The sequence below is a fragment of the Rana temporaria genome, chromosome 1, assembly GCF_905171775.1.
Source record: "Rana temporaria chromosome 1, aRanTem1.1, whole genome shotgun sequence".
NCBI classification, from domain to species: domain Eukaryota; kingdom Metazoa; phylum Chordata; class Amphibia; order Anura; family Ranidae; genus Rana; species Rana temporaria.
In genome coordinates, this window is record NC_053489.1 from 138855895 (window position 1) to 138877536 (window position 21642).

Sequence of the window (21642 nt, forward strand, 5' to 3'; positions counted from 1 at the left end):
TCAGCCCTCCATGTTGCAAATAGAAGCCGGAGCTTTGTGGGTCACATGACTGTATTTTTTTTTTTTAATATTTACATTTACATTTATTATAAGGGCAATGGTATGCAATGGGCTAGGCAACATTTTTAGGCTGGTTTATTGTTTAGCCTCTCCTTCTACTTTAAGGCATGTTACTATTTATAGCTAAACTCCAGGTGTGGATTTTATTGTGTAGGTATGTTGGTTCAGCTTTGCCCAATGTAAGTATGCATATGCCACACCTGTAAGATCCATGTGGATAGTGGAGATCGCTGTCTTTCTGCATAGTAACCAGATGGGGTCACCCACTTGGCACTGGTACCATTCACAGAACAGCTTGCATTCTGTGACATCACGATCTCCACCTAGTCCAGTGAGTCCACCTAGTCCATGGGAAGAATGCAAGGCATTCTGTGCAGGCGCCTGTGCTGAGCAAGCGACCCCTGTGTTCACTATACAGCAGGCAACCACTCGGTATAAGACCCGAAAGACAACGGCATTAGAGACTACTGCAGTACTTTCCAGATTTTACAGGCATCCCACAGGTATGACATATGCATACTGACATTGATCCAAGCTGGATTAATGTAACTATGCAAGAAAATCCATATCTGAAGTTCAGTCCTAATGCATTTATAATCTCTATTTCGAAAAGTAAAATATTTGCATTGGTGAAGCCAAACTTTGTGTAAATAGAAAATAAATCTTGCAGTGAAGTGCAAGGTCCACTTATACTGTCTGGACCCCCTTAAGTAGATGCAAAATATACACGTAAAGAGGAAAGTTAGACTTATCTTAGGCCTCGTACACACGAACGAGTTTCTTGGCAAAAACCAGCAAGAACCTTGCTGGGAGATATTTTTTTGCCGAGGAAACCGGTCGTGTGTACATTTTCGTCAAGGAAACTGTCGAGAACCTCGACGAGCCAACAAGAGAGCAAGTTCTCTATTTTCTCGACGGGAGTCTGATTTGGCTCGTCGAGTCGTGCTGGTTTTCAACGAGAAACTCGGATGTCCGTATGCTAAGAAACCCGCGCTTGCTCAGATTAAAGTATGAGACGGGAGTAAAAGTAGCTTTTGTAATGGAGATAACAAATTTTTAAAGCTGTAACAGACTGAAAAGTGCAAATCGTCTCTTAACAAACTTTTATTTAACACGCAAACACATGAAATTAGCAAAAGCAGCCCCAAGAGTTTAGCCAGTGGAATCGAACTTCCCCTGCCGTTGTATGTGTTGTATGTCACCGCGTTTGAGAACGAGTAGATTTTGGCTTGACTGTGTGTACGCAAAGCAAGCTTGTCGAGTTCCTTGACAAGCCTAGCAAGGAACTCGACGAGGAACTCAATGTGTTTCGCCTGTCGAGTATCTCAGTTGTGTGTACGAGGCCTAACTCCTTTTGCCTGCAGCGTTTCCAGCTAGATCCCGGGGAATATAGAGCAGCCAAAATCTCAGGAGAAGACGCTCTTGCAAAAGACTTGAGCGTCTTCTCGCTAGATTTCACCTGCTCTGCGTTTCCCCGGAAACCTCTTGGCAGAACAGTGATGTTACCTCCGGCGGTGTGAAAGATAGGAGTAGTGTAAATATAAATCTAACTTTCTTCTTTACAGGTACATTTTCCACATACAAACATTAGATGATGATTAAACGGGGAGGGGGACAGTGTATTTGTAAAACTGACATTGTATTTCAAGGTTTGGACTAAGTACAGAACGATTTGCTTTTAGATACACTTCAAGCAAAATGTGCCACGAGTCAAATGTTTTATGAGGGTTCATTTACTGCTTTGCTTATGCATCCATTTCCTTTCATAAAAAGTTATGCTTCTCTTCTCATGTTTCTTGATGCTTTCTCTAAATAGCATACTGGAATTTATTTGACGGCATATACATTTTGCAAAGTAAAAATAGTATTTATTATTTTAAATAAAAGTCAGTCCCTTAATGAAAAATTAAAAGCATTTCTACCTTTTTTTGAGAAATAAATGATGTCCACATCTTATCTATCATTGTTCACCTGGCAAGTCTGACTATCTCTATCATAAATGATCCCTTGCAGTGTTGGTGATAGTACAGTTGTTTAACGGCTTCAGCCCTGGAAAATTTTACCTCTTTCCTGACCAGAGCACTTTTTACAATTTGGCACTGCATCGCTTTAACTGACAATTGTGCAGTCGTGCGATGTTGTACCCAAACAAACTTTGTGTCCTTTTTTTTCCCACAAATAGAGCTTTCTATTGGTGGTATTTGATCATCTCTGCGGTTTTTATTTTTTGTGCTATAAACAAAAGAACAGCGACAATTTTGAAAAAAACACAATATCTTCAACCTTTTCCCAATTTAAAAAAATAAAATAAAAACATTTTCCTCAGTTTAGGCTCATATGTATTCTTCTACATATTTATTTTGTAAAAAAAATCGCAATAAGCGTATATTGATTGGTTTGCGCAAAAGTTATAGCGTCTTTTTATCGGGACTGTGGCATTATGGCAGACAGATAAAAATGCACCGATCGCTGTAAAAATGTCACTGGCAGTGAAGGGGTTAACACCAGGGGGCGATCAAGGGGTTAATTGTGTTCCCTCTCTGTGTTCTAACTGAAGATCAGAATCTGTACACTGCAATGTTGCAGTCCCAATAAAAAATTGCAAATCACTGTCATTACTAGTAAAAAAAAAAAAAATGTCATAAATATATCCCCTATTTTGTAGACGCTATAACTTCTTCACAAACCAATCAATATACACTTATTGTAATTTTGTTTTTACCAAAAATATGTAGAAGAATACATATCGGCCTAAATTGAGGAAGAAATTAGTTTTTTTATATTTTTTGGGTGATATTTATTATAGCAAAAGGTAAAAAAAAGCGCAAAAAAATTAAATCTCAGAGGTGATCAAATACCACCAAAAGAAAGCTCTATTTGTGGGGAAAAAAAGGATGTCAATTTTGTTTGGGTACAGCGTCGCACAACAGCGCATTTGTCATTTAAAGTGACGCAGTGCCGTATTGCAAAAAATGGGCTGGGCATTAAGGGGGCAAATCCTTCCGGGGCTTAAAGCGGTGGTTCACCCTGCTGAACAACATTTCAGCATAAAATTCGGCATCGTAGCGCGAGCTACAGTATGCCGGTCTTACATTTTTTATCCCCGTACTCACTGTTTAATCGTACATAGACGATTCCGTCTGCCGCAGGGAATGGGCGTGCCTATGGAGAGGGAGGATGATTGACGGCCGACTCTGGCACGTCACGCTCCCCGAAGACAGCCGGAGTAGGTCTCGGCTCTTCACGGCGCCTGCGCACAGGCTATGCGCAGGCGCCGTGAAGAGCCAAGCCTATTTCGGCTATTTCCGGAGAAGCGTGACGCGCCAGAGCCGGCCGTCAATCACTTTCCGTCTGGATTGGAACGCCCATTCCCCGTGGGCAGACGGAATCGTCTAGGTAGGATTAAACAGTGAGTACGGGGATAAAAAATGTAAGACCGGCATACTGTAGTTCGCGCTACGATGCCGAATTTTATGGTAGAATAAAATTTTTTTTTTTTTTTTTTTAATAGGGTGAACCCCCGCTTTAAGTGGTTAAATGAGAGGGGACAGGGCCTTGTTCCATCCTACTAGTGGAGGTCGGGCTGATGGGGTGCTCTTTAACAGAGCTAAGAAGGTGTGCAGACTGGGTGTCTGTATCAACAAAATGATGGCAACTTGTGTACAAACAATTAATATAATTGTACTATAACTACAAAGAGCTAAATGTGAGTGGTACACCCATGTTCTGACAGCGTATACTGTGCGCTACCCAGTATTGCAGTGTGCATTAAATATTTTTTTTTTCACAATCACACTTGGAAATGTTGTGCTGATTTGTGCAGCACCATGGAGAGGTCCCCTTCCCAAGTTTTTTTTTTAACTGACATACAGGAACATCAGCTGGCGAAATCTGGAAGTGCTGAGTAAGCACACGAATTTCAGCCTGTCATGCCCTTTGAGCACCAAGAAAATGTGGGTTCCTCTGTTTACTACAATGAGACAATACAAAGTCTGGTTACTATGTGTTACATTTTAGCAACAACCGGCTACAGTGTATTTCTGTTGTTTACACAATGTTAATAACTATATATATATATATATATATATATATATATATATATATATATATATATATAGAGGTCGACCGATATGGGTTTTTCTCTGGCCGATGCCGATATTTAGAAATCGCGGCGGCCGATAGCCGATTTATGATGCCGATTTTTTTGGCCCAATATGCTAGGCCGATTTCCCCCCCCCCTCATCTCATAAAATCGAACAGTTAGACCCCTTTAACACTGGGGCGTTTTTCTAGGGCTTTTGGGCTAAAAATAGCACCTGTAAAGTGCCTGCAAAACTGCTCCCCTGCAGTCTCAGTCTGAAAGCCCGAGTGCTTTCACATTGAGGCGGTGCGCTGGCAGGACGTTAAAAAAAAAAGTCCTGCAAGCAGCATCTTTGGAGCGGTGTATACCGCTCCTCCACCACTCCTGCCCATTGAGATGAACGCCTGCAAAGCGCTTCTGCAGTGGCGCTACATGGGAGCATTTAACACCTTAATCGGCCGATAGCTGGGATATAAGCGACCGCTAGCAGCCAAATAGCGCTGCTAGAATGATGGTCCAGTGTTTAGGCAGCGGAGTTCTGCGGATTTTTTTTTTTAAAGTCAGCAGCTACAAATACTGCAGCTGTTGACTTTTAATATATGGACACTTACCTGTCCTGGGTGCCCGCAATGCTGGCCCCCGAAGCCGATCTCTCCCTCGTGTGCTGCCGCCACTATCTTCGGTAAGGGAATAAGGAAGTGAAGCCTTGCAGGCTTCACTTCCTGGTTCCCTACTGTGCATGCACGAGTTGCGCTGCGCGATCCCACTGGTCTCTGATGTCTTCTGGGACCTGTGCATCTCCCAGAAGAAAGCTGGGGGCGGATTAAGCGCCAGATGTGGTGTAGGTCACCACAGTCACTGCAGTGATCTATGCCCAGAAGAGGGAGCAAATACCTGGGATTACACAGGTATCTGCTCCCCCATCCCCCCTGAAAGGTACCAAATGTGACACCAGGGGGGGGGAGGATTTGGAAAAGCAGAAGTTACATTATTGCTCTGCTAAGTAATACAGAAAATGTCTTACATTTAAACACAACAAGCCTCCAATCAGTGCACTTGTATGTATAATATATATATATATATATATATATATATATATATATATATATATACGGTAATCTAATACACAAAAACAGGTAATGAAAACTTTTGGACGAAAAAAAAAAATATGGGCTAACTTTACTGTTTATTTTTTTATTTGTTAAAGCATATTTTTTCCCCAAAAAAATTGTTTGAGAGACCGCTGCGCAAATACCGTGTAACAATAAATATTGCAGGATCGCTATTTTATTTCCTAGGGTCTCTGCTAAAAAAAAATATCTAATGTTTGGGGGTTCCAAGTGATTTTCTAGCAGAAAATACAGGATTTTTACTTGTAAGCAACAAGTGTCAACAAAAGATTTAGGGGCCTTTCACACTAGCGGACCGTTCGTCTGCTTTTTACAAGTCCGTTTACGGACTTGTAATGTATCCCTATGGGATCGCGTCCGTTAGCGGATGGAGCATCCGCTAACGGCCGCGACCATCCGCGTCCGTCAGGATCCGCTTTTGCGGATGGAAGAAAATCCTATTTTTCTTCCGTCCGGCAGAACGGATCGGATGCAGACGGACAGACGGTCCGTCTGCATCTGATTCCCCATAGGGGAGAGCGGAGGAGAGACAGGGCGGTCTCTGCACTGTGTGCGGGGACCGCCCTATCCGCCGACAGCTCAGCGGGGATTACGGAGGATCCCCGCTGAGCTTTTGCGGACACACGGACGGACACAAAAACGGTCCGCTCCGTGTGAAAGGACCCTTAGCCTTTAAATGGTTAAACTGAGAACTCTCCTACACGGAGTTCAGTTAATTGATAAGTAGCAACATTGTATATCTTTTCTCAAAACTTGGCAGTCTGCCCAGGAGAGAGAAGTCTTCTACGGCAAACTTCAGGCAACTTGCATTGACTTCTATTACAGAAGCTTTTTGCAAGTCGCAGTGCTGAAGTTTAAATCGCCTTTCTTACAGCACAAATCTGCCGATGACGATTAATTAAAAAACGCCAAATATCGGCCGATATATCGGTCGATCTCTCTCTCTCTCTATATATATATATATATATATATATATATATATATATATATATATATATATATATATATAAATGTGTTTAGAATATATACATTTATAATTATGCCTTGTAAACATCTAACATTTTTTGATAAGATTTACCTTTTTTTTTTGTGATAAGATATCTGTTGTTTATATTCAGTAGACGATTAATCTCCCATTAGACCTGTGTCCAAAATATAGTAAGATAAAGCGCTAATAACATGCAGTGTGTTTAAAGCACACCAACATCATTCTAAATAAATTGTCTGCAGCTGAGTTTTTTTTTTAATAAAACAGCTTCATAATGACCGTGGTAATTCAAAAATAATTTCAAGTAATTGTACGTTTCTGAAAATTATAAATCCCCCAAAGCAATGTCTGATATTGCATCTCATTATTTAGAAATACTTTCTTTACAGAAAAAAAATAAGGCATGTGGAGTGAGTCGTCCCTCCAATTACGCACAAAGATCATTTTGCCTTTTTTTTTATTTAATCTTTTTTTCAGTAAATTTTTGAGATATCCCAAGGTTATAATAAAGCATACAAAAACGGTTTTACTGTTTCACATACAATACACCAAACATGTGTCATGTTATAAAATGTTCCTGAACAAAGGAGTAGCATCTGTTTGGGCGTACAATTATTTTATCTTTATTTAATTTTGATATACATATAACCAATTGTTTTATGGTTATCATTTTTACTTCTTAATCCTGAAATACAATGAATTATATTTCTAAAATGGGCAGTCAATACAAAATTGATATTTACATTTTAGGTGAATGCAGCTGTTTGATTACTTATTGGCATACAGGAATAGTGTTACCATGGCGGGATGGGAAAAAAAGTATATACCGTATATACTGGAGTATAAGCCGACCCGAATATAAGCCAAGGCACCTAATTTTACCACAAAAAAATTGGAAAAACGTATTGACTTGAGTATAAGCCTAGGGTGTCCATCTGCATGTCTCACTGTGCCTCACTTTGCCTCACTGTCTCCATGTGCATGCCTTACTGTGCCCATGCCTCACTGTGCCTCACTGTGTCCATGTCTTACTGTGCCTATGCCTCACTTTGTCCATGACTAGACTTAGGCCCCGTACACACGACCAGTTTCCTCGGCAGAATTCAGCTTCCGACCGAGTTTCTGGCTGAATTCTGCCGAGAAACCCGGCCGTGTGTACACTTTCGGCCGAGGAAGCCGACGAGGACCTCGGCGAGGAAATAGAGAACATGTTCTCTATTTCCTCGTTGTTCTATGGGAGAACTCGGCCCGCCGAGGTCCTCGGCGGCTTCAGGACTGAACTGGCCGAGGAACTCGATGTGTTTGGCACGTCGAGTTCCTCGGCCGTGTGTACGGGGCCTCACGTTTAACATGGGAGTATAAAGAAGGGGTGCCCAGCTTTGAAAAATCGATGCTCCCCGGCCGTTGGTCCTCCAGACAGCAAACTTTGCATATTTGTAGAGAAGAACTGGGCTACATGAAAGCCAAGTTACGGGTCCAGGGGACCTACGGCCGGCCGGTACCAGGTCCCCACAATTACCGGAGAAATTACTGTTTAACATGGGAGTCTATGGAAGGGGTGCCCGGCTTTGAAAAATTGGTGCTCCCTGGCCGTAGGTCCCCCAGGGGACCTATGGCCGGTCAGTACCGGGTCCCCAAAATCTGGGAGATCAGGCGCAAAAAGGAGACTTGAGTATAAGCTGAGGGGAGCACCAAAAAATTTGCTCAAAAACTCGGCTTATACTTGAGTATACACGGTAATAATATGATTTATGTATATTTTGAAACTTCCTTCCTCTCTTGGTGATCTAGTTCCTTAGGGGGGAAAGAAGGATGGAGGCAAAATAATATATACAGTCTAATCCTGACCTCTTCAGCCTACTTTACAGAAGAGGCAGTGAAGTGATGTCTCCAGTTTCAGTGGGTGACTTGGCTGTGACAATTGTCCTAGTTTGAGAAACTGAGTATCTTAATCACTTTATTAGCAAGTTAGTCCCCAGTTAGATGACTCCTATAAGTTCTGTTCTACGCTAGCAAGTTTGTGCCAGCAAAATGTAAAGTTAGAGACCAGAAAATTGATAATATTTAGCTGCTGCACAGTATATTAAAAATCTGTGATGTACTAAAAGAGGAACAGAAGCCCTCAGTTATCAGAATTTGACAGCCTACTTTAACAACGGGGCACCCAGATCCTGGTTACCCCGCCCATGTGACAAAAAAGTGACAAAAGTAATTAAAAACTCCCAAAAAAAGAAACATCTCACCATGTAAATCCATTGTCAATCACGATGAATACCAGCCGCCGACCCACACACAAAAATATGCCAAATATGACCGCTCCCATCACTCGACACTCACTGAATGACACCGCCATTTCCGCCGCTGCTAAGTAACAAAGGGGTAGGTTCACCTGGTGATGTAACTGGGTAACTTCACCCTTTTGATGCCCCTTGGAGACCCCACCTCATTACTTCATAGGGTCAGGGACCCCCACACTGTTTTTCTCCTTAATAACCAATGACTCATCCCTGCTGGCTGACATCAGGGATGAGTTGCAGTAGTAAAACATGCACTAAAAACATAAAACAATACATATACACACACAGGCAGGCAGCCCTAAACTATTTATTTACCCCAGTTTAAGCATAGTAGCAATCGATAATTTATTTACAGGTACACAATGATTTATAATTTAGCTTCAAATCAGGGATTTTAATTAGTTCTGATGGTTTATGCATGCTTCTGCGATGGTCAAAATCATTTTATTGTCTGCAGTTCACTGTATTCTTATTAACAGCCACATGGCGGGGACCCACAATTCTAATTCCTGTTAGCTAGCCTTTTCAGACTAGACAAACAGCTTCATTAGCAGTTTAATAGAGGAAGCCTAGCCACTCACTGAAACTCACCAAAGAAATCCAGCTAACCTTTTATACCAGAGGATAGCTAAAAATTATAATATAAATTACTTAAAAAAAATCACAAAAATGTCAAAGTCAAACATCAATTTAAAAACCCAAAATTTGTAAAATAAAACATAACCAAAACCATTATTCTTTCCCTTTAAAAGGTCACTCTGCCTTTCAACTAGACAAAATGAACCCATTGTTATCTCTCGTCTTTCCACAACACACTGCTCACATACAGACTTTTGTTTTTTTATGTACAAATAAAGCCATTGCTTGTTATTGTGCATCTGTTTCCTGGTCTCTATTATTCATCCTGTCAAACCAAATACCCATATAATTTTGTTAAGTTCATACTAATTCAATATTTCATGCTCTTTGTTAAATAAAACAGAGCATACAAAATTGTGCAGAGAAGTGGATTTTCTAATGAGAAATAAATGCTCATAATTACGATGCTTACGACATATTTAGTGACTTCAAGTAAAATGTTATTCAGGCTGGGCTGAATGCAGGAAGTGGCTTTACTGCTGTATAGTAGACATTACGGGCCAGATCCACAAAAGAGATACGCTGACTTAACTCGATTTTTCTAAATTTACACGGCGTGTATCTTTGCGCCCGATCCTCAAAACGAGAAGCGCCTGAAATTCGGGCTTTTCCGTCCTACCTAAAAATATTACGCCGGCGCATTCTCGTGCGCAAATTACGCTAGGCACGCCGCTTTATTTGATAGGCAAAGATGCAAATGAGGGAGATAGGGCGATCCACAGAATTAAGTGTGTGCGCCGTAGATTACGCCCTGTGCGCACCTGTTAGTTTTTTGGTGGGATTTTACACATTATAAAAGCAGCCCTAATTTTACACATGCCGTCTGAATGTCTGCTGAAGCAACACCATTCAGGAAGAGCTCAGCACACACACGTTCAGGACTGAAATCTCTCTGCCAAAATGCCAGGACCAGCAATGATACTAGCTGCATTAGTTGATATAGAGACACAAAGAAGGAGGAGGGCACAGAGGAGGAGGAGGAGGGCACAGGAGAGGGTCTACCGCCCACGGCAAGATTTGTTTGGCATGCCTGCTTGTGAAGTTTACCGCAACTACAGATTTACCCGTGAGGCCATCCTGGAATTAACAACAATACTTCAGGATGATCTTACCAGCCCAACCCAACGCTCCCATGCACTGCAGCCACTCACCAAAGTACTGGCCACTTTGCATTTTCTGGCCACTGGCTCATTCCAACGCACAAGTGGAGGCGTGGCTGGGATGGCACAATCCTCCATCAGCAGGTGTGTGCACCAAGTGGTCCCTGCAATCCTGCGGCGCATGGGAAATCAGTTTCAGAAACCCACCCAGGAGGATCAGCGTTTAAAGTCAATGACCGACTTTTATAACATTGCCAGATTTCCACGCACCATCGGGGCCATTGATTGTACCCATGTGGCACTCCAACCACCCCATGATACTGAGCACATGTTCCGGAATCGTAAAGGCTGGCATTCCATTAATGTGCAAGTCATCGTCGATGCCCATGGCCTCATCTGGCACGTCTGTGCTAAATTTCCTGGATCCTGCCATGATAGTTACATTTACCGGCAGACCCAGATCTCAAGAGATTTTGACCAGAACATGTATGGAGACAGCTGGCTGATTGGTGAGTGACATGTGTGTCAGGTATGTCCCCCCCATGATGCTGACATCACAAGGGGCACATGCATGACTAATATCCTCCTGTCTTTTCCCTTACAGGTGACTCAGGATATGCCTTGGGACCTCATCTAATGACCCCATTCAGGAACCCCCAAACCCCAGGAGAGCAACGCTACAACCAGGCGCACATACGAACCCGGGGAGTGGTTGAACGGACCTTTGGGCTTCTGAAGTCCCGCTTCAGATGCCTGGATAAGTCTGGGGGTACCCTGCTGTATTCCCCTGACTTTGTGTGCCAAATAATTGGGGCATGTTGCATACTCCACAACTTTGCCCTCAGAAGGGGACTGCATATTGACTTATGTAATGACCTGACCCCTGACCCAGGCAATACTATCCCAACCAACTCTACCCGGTCTGCTGAGGGCACAACAGCTAGGAGACGCCTTGCAGAAGGCATTTTTTCCCAGTAAATGTACATGATTAATGTCACAATAAGTATGTATTTTTTCACTGTAAATGCACATGATTAATGTCACAATAAGTATGTATTTTTTCACTGTAAATGCACATCAATAAAGTCACAATGATAATGCATGAATGCACACCACTGTGGTTCCTTGCACAGACACATCACATGCACATCGAATTGGATTAGATCCAAGCCCCCCCCCCCCCCCTTGGGACTTGGGAGCAGTAACGCCACGCCACGGCTCCAATTATGTCACTGTGCATTCATATGTGCATTCATACACCATTCAGGAACCTGGGATTGCACTTCTCCCTGGTCCTGGGGATCCCTTCTCCACCAAAACTGAGGGTGACAACCTTAATTTCTTAGGAATGCCACCCCCCCACATTCACACATCATTCACACACATAAACCAAATCATAAGTACAGAAGACCAAATAAAAAAAAAAAAAAATGCATAAACAAAAAAAAAAAGTATCCCAGCAAATTTATTAGCGGCGGCGATTGCTACGCCTTGGCTGGGCAGGGGCACGGGCAGGGGCACGGGCAGGGGCACGGCCACGGCCACGCCGTCGCGGAGGATGTCCATTGGGGGGGTGTTGAGCTGGGGAAGGAGGAGCCTCCTGGGGGTGTTGAGCTGGGGAAGGAGGAGCCTCCTGGGGGGGTTGAGCTGGGGAAGGAGGAGCCGCCCCTGCTGGCCTGCCCTCCATGGCCCCTGCAATGCGAGTGAGACAGGCAGTGAGGGCAGCCGCATTGGCCTGGCCAGACCTTGTATTGTCCTGCACAGCCTGGGTCAGGGCACTCAGCTCATGGGCCACGCGCGTTGTGGCGGTCTGTATGTCATTCAAACATGTAATGACCGCCGTTGAGTTGGTGGCCACATCACCGAGTGCCTCCATCATTTCACCCTGGCTGTGCTCCATCTGCGTCAGTTTTTCCAGAATTTTTCCAAGAATGCGGGTCTGCCGGGCATTGTCCTTCACCACACTGGCCGACAGACGCTCGCCCACAGCCACGGTCTCCTGGGTTGTCCCCCTGGCTGCCGCTGAGTCTTGCGGGCCTGGAGGAGGGGAGAGAGTGACCCTGGTGACTGGAGGCCTGTTGGGGGAGAAGTGGGAGGGGCTACCCCTGATGGTGGCCTGACTGGTGCCAGCCTCAGGGGTAGTCTCAGGGGAAGACTCAAAGGTCATCATTTCAGTGGCCAGGAGGACTTCCCGGCCAATCTGCATATTTTCCTCCTCCTCCCCCTCATCATCCTCCTCCCACTCAACCTCAACCTCCTCCCCCTCAACCTCCTCATGAGTGGAGGTTTGGCCAATCCCCTCCCCTGGGGAATCCTGCCCTTCTTGGGACTCATCATCTGCCTGTCTTGGGGGTGGTGCTGCAGCCTGGCCCGATGGGCCTGCAACCTCCTGGCCTCCAATCTCCTGGCCTCCAACCTCCTGGCCTCCAACCTCCTGGCGTGGAACCTCCTGGCCTCCAACCTCCTGGCATGTAACCTCCTGGCCATCTGTGGAGGACACAAAACAATCACATGTTTGAGGAACCACACACTTGGCACATCTTCCCTTCCCCCACCCACACATGCTAATCAACAGAGAATAAACCAAAAAACCTACCTGTCCTCCTAGGAACATCTGACGTATAGCCAGGCAGGCCCACCACCTGCTGTGGGTGGAAACACTGGGCCACTGCCCATTCCTCCTCCGTCAGTCTGACTGGGCAGGGTCCCCCTCCTCCAGTGCCCCTGGTATGGGCGTCGATCCTTGCCATCTTAGTCCGGACGACGCTTCTCAGATCATTTATTTTTTTCTGTATGCCAGCGGGGGTCCTAGTCTCCCCCCCCCCCGCCGCATTGATCTGGTCCGTGATCTTTTTAAGAAGCTGCCTCCTCCTGGCCGGGGTGGTGTTCTGGCTCTCAGGGCCATGCAGAAATCGCCCATATTTCACAATGCCCCGAGCAAGAATTTGCTTCTCTCCCAGGGTGAAATTAAGCTTCCTGCGTTTAGGGGGCATCTCATACACCACCCAGCAACAACAAACACACCCGACAAACAATCGACAATACACACCCAAAAACCTGACAAAAATCTATACCACAAAAAAATAAACAAAATCTAAACACACAAGGACACAGCTAATAGTAATTCAAAAAGAAACACGCACCAACAAACAAACAAAAAACAAACCCCAAAAAACAAACACCAAAAAACAAACACCAAAAAACAATCAGCAAAAACAATAACAAACAAATTAAATAAATACACTTCTCAAAAACAAACAACAACTAGACTCTCCAACTCCTCAAACACTTTTCTCACAAACACAACTTACCAACACACAAACAAACAGAGCAGAAGCAAATTGCTCATGGAAGGGGAACAATGGGATATACTTTAGCAAGGGAAGTGTGTGGTGCTTTTTAGACACAGGGCGATCCTCAAACTAAGTACACTTGGCCTTTTACCTATCTCACTGATTGCGCCGAGATCAGTTCTGCACATGCCCAGTGAGGTCCCGATTCGTGCGCGCATGCGCAGTACGGCCGGCGCCTCATTTGCATGGGGTCACGGCTCATTACAATGAAGCACGCCCACTTCCTTCCCACTTGCAAAAACCCCGCCTTACGCCTCTGAATTTAAGTTACGCTGGCGCACATTTAGACGCAAATGCGCTGTGGATACGGCACTTACGACACCAACTTAGGGCAACGTAACTTAAATCACATAAGTTAGGACAAACTAAATTTGCACCGCTGGCTGAGGATCTGGCCCTACATGTCTGTAAAGCTAAAATACAGGAATCAGTGTGGTGGTCCCATACAAGATAATGATAAGTACAATCCGTGGTCTGGCTTTTTGCTTTACAGCAAATGAACAACGGATATCTCTTCCGTTTGCAAAATTGTAATTAAAAAAATATTTAAATGAAGATGCCCCTTTATTAACATAGGAATGTATATACTGTATAAAAGCAATAATAATTAATACATGTTAATAAGTAAATAATAAATATAATAAAAAAAATTACAAAAACTGGTAATCATGAACTTAATTCCCACTTGTAATTTACAGGTCTTAAGGGCTATTCCCCATGTGCAATATCCTATATAAGAGCCATGCTCTAAAGTAGGGATGAGCCGAACACCTAACCGTTCGGTTCTCACCAGAATCTTCGAACGGACCAAACGTTCGCGCAAACTTTTAGAACCCCATTGAAGTCTATGGGACTTGAACGTTCGAATTCAAAAGTGCTAATTTTAAAGGCTAATATGCAAGTTAGTGTCGTAAAACGGGTTTGAGAACCCAGGTCTTGCCCCAGGGAACATGTATCAATGCAAAAAAAGTTTAAAAAAAATGGTCATTTTTTTCTGGAGCAGTGATTTTAATGATGCTTAAAGTGAAAATTTTTTTAAAAATTCCTTTAAATATCGTACCTGCTGGGTGTATATAGTATGCCTGTGAAGTGGCACATGTTTCCCGTGTTTAGAATTGTCCTGGCACAAAATGACATTACTATAAGAAAAAAGTCATTTAAAACTGCTTGCGGCTTTAATGTAATGTCTGGTCCCTGCAATATGGATGAAAATCATTGAGAAAAATAGCATGGGTTTTCCCCCCTCCCCCCAGGTCATTACCATCCCCTTTGGCCCTATATACTTTGAACAGCAGTATACAGGCGGTGCAAACAAGACAGGGACTGTAGGTTTGTTGTTAAGTAGAATCTGTTTGTAATTTTGTACTGGTACTTTTTTAAAGTGTAGCTCCAGCCAAAAAATCTATTTTTAAGCTTTTTGGAAAACATAGAGAAGACTTATCACCCCTGCGACATTTGTTTTGCTGTCTGTGCTCATCTGTTCAGAAGATTGTACCTCACTTTCTGTCCCAATGACAAAAGATTTTTTGAAAATTTGGGTTTTTTAGTGAAACAAGGATTGGTGATAAAGCATCAGTGGACAGTAGACACCTCTTACAGAAGAGAATTTCCCTTCCTAGAATAGATTTCCTCTCACTTCCTGTTGTTTCCTTCCGTTTGCAAGTAGGAGTCGTTTGTAAGTTGGATGTTTGAAAGTAGGGGCCTGCCGTATATACTCTGCAGAAATTTGGGCCCTAGGTGTTGGTGTTGCCACAACACTGTAAGCCCTCAAAGTTAGTCTTGGTGGGCGCTGGAATGCCCTGCTGTGAACTATTATATCAAGAATTGTAATTACATGCCATTGTTGAACAGTGGAAGAAAATTGGGCTTTTGGTACTGGTGCTAGCGCTGGTACCACAACACTGTAAGTCCTCACAGTTACTCTTGGTGGGCGCAGGAATGGGCCCTGCTGTGAAATATTAGATCAAGAATTGTAATTACATGCCCCTGTTGAACAGGGGCAGAAAAATTGGGCCTTAGGCACTGGTGCTGGTGCCACAACACTGCAACCCCTCACAGATACACTAGCTTAAATTGTGATAATATAAGAATTGCATTTTTTTACACTGTATTCCAATTAAATTGTATGAGATGTATAAAGACATATATGTGTACTAAATGAGAAATGGTAAAATAAAAAGTGTTTGATTAAAAAAATATGAGCAGATCCCTGCCTATAGGAATACATATGAGAAACACCAGCTTTACGTAGCTTTAGGTGCACACTGTGCAGAGGACACAGACAGTACACACACCACGTAGCTTTAGGTGCACACTGTGCAGAGGACACAGACAGTACACCACGTGAAAGTACTTGCAGAATGATCCCCTGCCTGTGGTATTAATATGAGCAGATCCCTGCCTCTAGGAAAAAATATGAGAAACACCAGCTTTACGTAGCTTTAGGTGCACACTGTGCAGAGGACACAGACAGTACACACACCACATAGTTTTAGGTACACACTGTGCAGAGGACACAGACAGTACACCACGTGAAAGTACTTGCAGAATTATCCCCTGTCTGTGGTAGTATGCTCAGGGAGCGCGTCTTCGGTAAAAGTATCGTTCTTAATGGAGATAGCACATTCGTCACGCTATAACAGACTGAAAAGCGCAAATCTTTTACTTAACGCGCAGTAACATGAGATTAGCAAAAGCAGCCCCAAGGGTGGCGCCAGTGAAATCAAACTTCCCCTTTATAGTGCCGTCGTACGTGTTGTACATCACTGCGTTTGAGAACGACGAGATTTTGTCTTGACAGTGTGTATGCAAGGAAAGCTTAAGAAGAACCTTGTCGAGGAAAACAATTTTTCTTTTACGACGAGATTCTTGGTCCTGTGTATGAGACCTAAGCCTAGGCTCCTATCCAGCTCTGGGGGCTGCCTGAATCTTGGTAGTTGTGACAGCTAGGAAGGCACACGTAATGACCTGATTTACTTTGCAAAGTGAATTTTCATTTACCTTAGTGACTAAAGTAAAACAAATTCAAAATTCAGTTTGCAAAAAACCCCAAACTGCAAGTCAGCACGTCTTCACATTATTACCTCTTGGTACTGGCACTTCCTGGCCCTTTAGGGTTTCATATGCTGAGAGGCAGGGTTTCTGATCATGTGACCGCCATGGTTAGCTGTTACAGAGGACACATGATTGGAAATCTACAGGTAGCTAGTATGCTTCGGGAGTTTTTCAATACCCGCCGGTTACAATGCTAGGAGTATGCAGGGAGCGAGCTCTCAGCAGGGTAAGTTGTTTTAACATGGCCGCATATATGCCGCCGCTGGGTGTTAGTGCTCGCCCACCTAGTGGCCACATATATGCTTATGGCTGCCATCTAGGGGTTAAATAAAATCTATGGTTATAGCATACACTCAAATTTTTTTAACATAAGCCTTATAATAGCAATGCAAACAATAGTTATATTTGACAATCTAAAATAAGCTTACTTAAAAAACTATTTTTATATTGTGAGTGCTGCCTGTCTGCTGGGCATCTCCTTCCACCACTTCCAAGATTCCCTGCATGCTTTTTAGCTTCTCCTCTGCTGGTTAATTTAAATTTCTAAGGACTACATATCCCATGGTACCTTTCAGCCTGCAAGCAGTGATTCCTGTACTGACTCTGCCCCCTAAAATTCTTCCTTTTCGTACCTCTGTGCAATTTGTGACACTGCAATGCTTGCCCACAGGACATAGTGAATATGTGTCATGGAATTTAAGGACCTACACCTGTGGGATCTTCACACAGTAAGTTAACATGTGGAATGTGGAAATTAATATGTGATCTTAGATATCATATGTTGCCCATAGATAAGCTTTAAGCTTAGTGAATTTTCTTGTTTCAAAGTGATTTTGCTCTTTGCATGGTATGTTTTATGAATGAGGTGAAATTGTGTTGACTTCAATTATCCAGTCATGTACAAGCAAAAATCCTATTTTTGATACCCGAAAGTCACGCTCGGCTCGGCGTGGACCAGGTAAGTTCCCTACCTCGTTCCGAGGTAAGTATTTCATAATGAGCTAATATGCGGTGCATACTAGCTCATTGTGGCTTTTGCCTTGCAGGTATAAAAAACTTTTTTTTTAGATGCGGGTTTACAAAAACTGTAAATTTATTAGGCTCTAATATCAAAAGATTCAAGCAATTTAACCAGCAGTATGTAAGAATATACCTAATGTGTTTTAATAAATCCATATCCTGGATTAAATGGTGAGTTTTCTATATCTGCTTAAAGTTCAGCTTTAAACTGTAACTAGACCGAGAATTAAACAGCACAGTAAACCACATTACAAAGCTCATATATGCAAATCGAAATTAAAAGGATCTTGCTATGCGTGTTTCTTAATTTAAACCTGCAGAAGGTACTGTATATAACTTGTGATCAAAATAGGTGGTGTGATATACTGTATAACAGTCCCACCGTGTCTCACATATGCAGACGATATAGAATGTGTTAGTAGAAAACAGAGCTTCTTATAGAAGCTTTCCTAGAATTAGAAAAGGAGTCAAAGATTGCGTGTACAGTCATTGATAAAAATACAAAATATATAATTACACTATACTGCTTAAGACACAAATTGGAAGAAAAAATTAAATAGAATATTTATGAATATCAAAGTATTAATTAATTTAATGGGTAACTCCACTTTCATTGGCTTCTAAAGCGTTAATCACTTAAAGGGAAGCTGACCCCGTCAACTTTCCTGATTAGAGCTCTGCAAGTGCATCAACTGATCAATAATGAAAAAGTCACTCCTTTGCAGAACCAGTATCCAAAAGTCAGAAGAACAAACAGCTTTTTTTTTTCAGAGCAGAAACAGGTGGGAATCTGAAACAAAGTTTGCTAAAAAAAAAAATCCTTGCAATGTACATTGATCACCCAGAGGGGATTCAACAAAAGTAGACTTAGGCCCCATACACACGATAGAATCCATCCGCAGATAAATCCCAGCAAATGGGTTGCTGCGGATAGATCCTATGGTGTGTACACGCCAGCGGATCTGTTTCCGCGGAGAAATCTCCTCTGGGATGGATTCCAGCAGATCGGATATTTGCTGACATGCACAACAAATCCATCTGCTGGAATCCATTCCAACGGATGGATCCGCTCGTCTGTACAGACTCACCGGATCCATCCGTCCAAAGGGATTCCCCGCACGCGTCGTAATGATTTGACACATGCGTGGAATTCCTTATATGACAGCGTCGCGCCCGTCGCCGCGTCATAATAGCGGCGACGGCGCGGCACGTCATCGCCAGAGGATTTCAGCGCGGATTTCAATGCGATGGTGTGTACACGCCATCGCATAGAAATCTTCTGAAATCCTCGAGAGGATTTATCCGCGGATACGGTCCGCTGGACCGTATCTGCGGATAAATCCTCTCGTGTGTATGGGGCCTAACTCTTTACTTACTCTTTTTAAATCTTTAGGATCTATTTTATAGAGAAAAACAAATCAATCAAACAAATATCAGAGAATTTGAGAAATTACAATAACAGTGGGAATCATTTTGCAGTACAATAAGAAATGTCCAGAACGTAATAGTTTATAAAGCTGTAATAGACCATCTGTAACATATGCATCTGAAATATGGCATGAACACAAGCAGATAAGAAAATGCTTTGTATGAGTATGGGAACAGAAGGTGTTTGTGAAAATCTATGGAACAGTGTGTGAGAATGGATTAAGAAGATTCAAGTAGAAGGCAAAACTTTTATTATTTTTTAGGATCGATTAAAGGGGTTGTAAATCCTTGTTTATTTTTTAAATAAAAATAACAAACATGCCTATACTTACCTGCTGTGTGCAATGGTTTTGCACAGAACAGCCCTGATCCCTTTCTTCTGTAGTGCCCCGCAGGTACTCCAGGCTCCTCCTCTTCATCAGGTGCCCCCTACGTAAAACTGCTTTCCCTGGGGGCACCCGTGTGTGCTCACTCCCCAGTCCCACTGCTGTGTCCGTTGGCACAGACAGTGGTACTCGGCCCGGCCCCTGCTCCTATGTCTCGCTGGATTTAATTCAATGGCTCCTGCTGCTATCAATCTGTCCAATAAGGAGTGAGAGAGCGGCTGAAGCTGCTGGGCTTGTGCGGATTGCTGGACCTGATCGGGCTTGTGTAAGAAAAAGGGGGGGTCTAGGGGGATCTGCAACACAGTAGGTTTGTCACCTTAAAGTGGATGTAACCCTGATTCATGAAATTTGAGCTGGGCATATATATATCAGCGGTGTTTTGTTATATCTCTCCAAGCATGTCCTGTAGCTGTCCCCTCCTCTGTTCTTCTATTATCAGCCTGATAACTCCTGACACGTTCTCCATCACATATGATAAAAGCATCCTGAGTTTCGTGTTGGGGAGGATGTTATAAATAGATTAGCAGCGTGCTAAACAATTCAAGGGACAGAGCTGAAAGTCTCTTCCTATGAGGACAAGGGGTGTGTGCCTTTCCTCCAATCAGCTGTCTTGGCTGTATGCCCAGGCTTCACTGCAGTGCTAAACAGGAAGAGAAGATCTCCTAACATAAAATGTGCACTTTATAAACAGTATATAAAGATGAAGACAGCAGATATATATGTAAAACACAAATATAGCTTTCTTTTGGTGGTATTTTTTCTCCACTGTGTTATTTTTTATTTTTTGCGATATAAGCAAAAAAAAAAGATTTTCTACTTTTTGTTTTAAAAGAACTCCAATAAAATCAAATTTTGTCATACATTTAGGCCAGAATGTATTCTGCTACATGTCTTTGGAAAAAATCCTGATAAGTGTATGATTGGTTTGTTTGAAGGTTATTGTGTCTTCAAACTATGCTACATATCACTGAAAATTGATCAATCCTGATGTACTGACTAATTTCTTGAGGCCTTGAAATGTCAGGACAGTACAAATACATCCCAAATGACCCCTTTTTGTAAAGATGACAGTCCAAGGTATTTAGTAAGAGGCATCGTGAGTTTTTTGAAGTTGCAACTTTCTGCCCACAATTGTTTGGAAAATTAAGAATATTTTTTTTCCCCCACAAAATTGTCATATTAACAAGTTATTTCTCACACATGGCATATGCATACTTGCAATTACCCCCCAAAATATATTCTGCTACTCCTCCTGAGTATGGCAATACAACATGTGTGAGAATTTTACACAGCCTGGCCACATACAGAGGCCCAACATGCAGGGAGCACCGTCAGGTGTTCTAGGGACATAAATTACATATTTAGTTTCCTGATTACCTATCACATTTTTGAAGGTTCCTGAGCTTCTTTGTTAGGATTCTGTTTTCCTCAGTTTCCATTTCAGAGCCACTGCTTTCTACTTGCTCATACTCGCTATCTGAATCTGATGGAGAGATCTCCCATGCTACTCTGGAGTATATGGAAAGCCTCCTCGCTGCTTTTTTAGCCATGTTGACAGATTAATGTGACAGATGTGACAGATGTGTCCGATGTGTGACCGATGTTGATCACTGGGACAGATGTGGCAGATGATCATGGACAAATGTGTGCAGATGTGCACTGGGACTGATGTGGCAGATGATCATGGACAGATGAGTGCAGATGTGCACTGGGACAGATGATCACGGACAGATGTGCACTGGGACAGATGTGCACTGGGACAGATGTGGCAGATGATCACAGACAGATGTGTGCAGATGTGCACTGGGACAGATGTGGTAGATGATCACAGACAGATGTGCACTGGGACAGATGTGGCAGATGATGATGGACAGATGTGGCAGATGATGATGGACAGATGTGGCAGATGATCACAGACAGATGTACGCAGATGTTTACTGGGACAAATGTGGCAGATGTTTACTGGGACAGATGTGGCAGATGTTCACTGGGACAGATGTGTGCAGGTGTGCACTTGAACAGATGTGGCAGATGATCACAGACAGATGTGTGCAGATGTGCACTGGGACAGATGTGGCAGATGATCATGGATGGATGTGGCGGATG

At 43.0% G+C, this 21642-nt stretch overlaps 1 protein-coding gene across 1 annotated transcript in view; it reads left to right on the plus strand.

Moving 5' to 3' along the window:
* Positions 1 to 21642, plus strand: part of CAMK4 (calcium/calmodulin dependent protein kinase IV) — a 263753-nt gene that overhangs the window by 211981 nt on the left and 30130 nt on the right. The gene's annotated exons all lie outside the window — the stretch shown is intronic.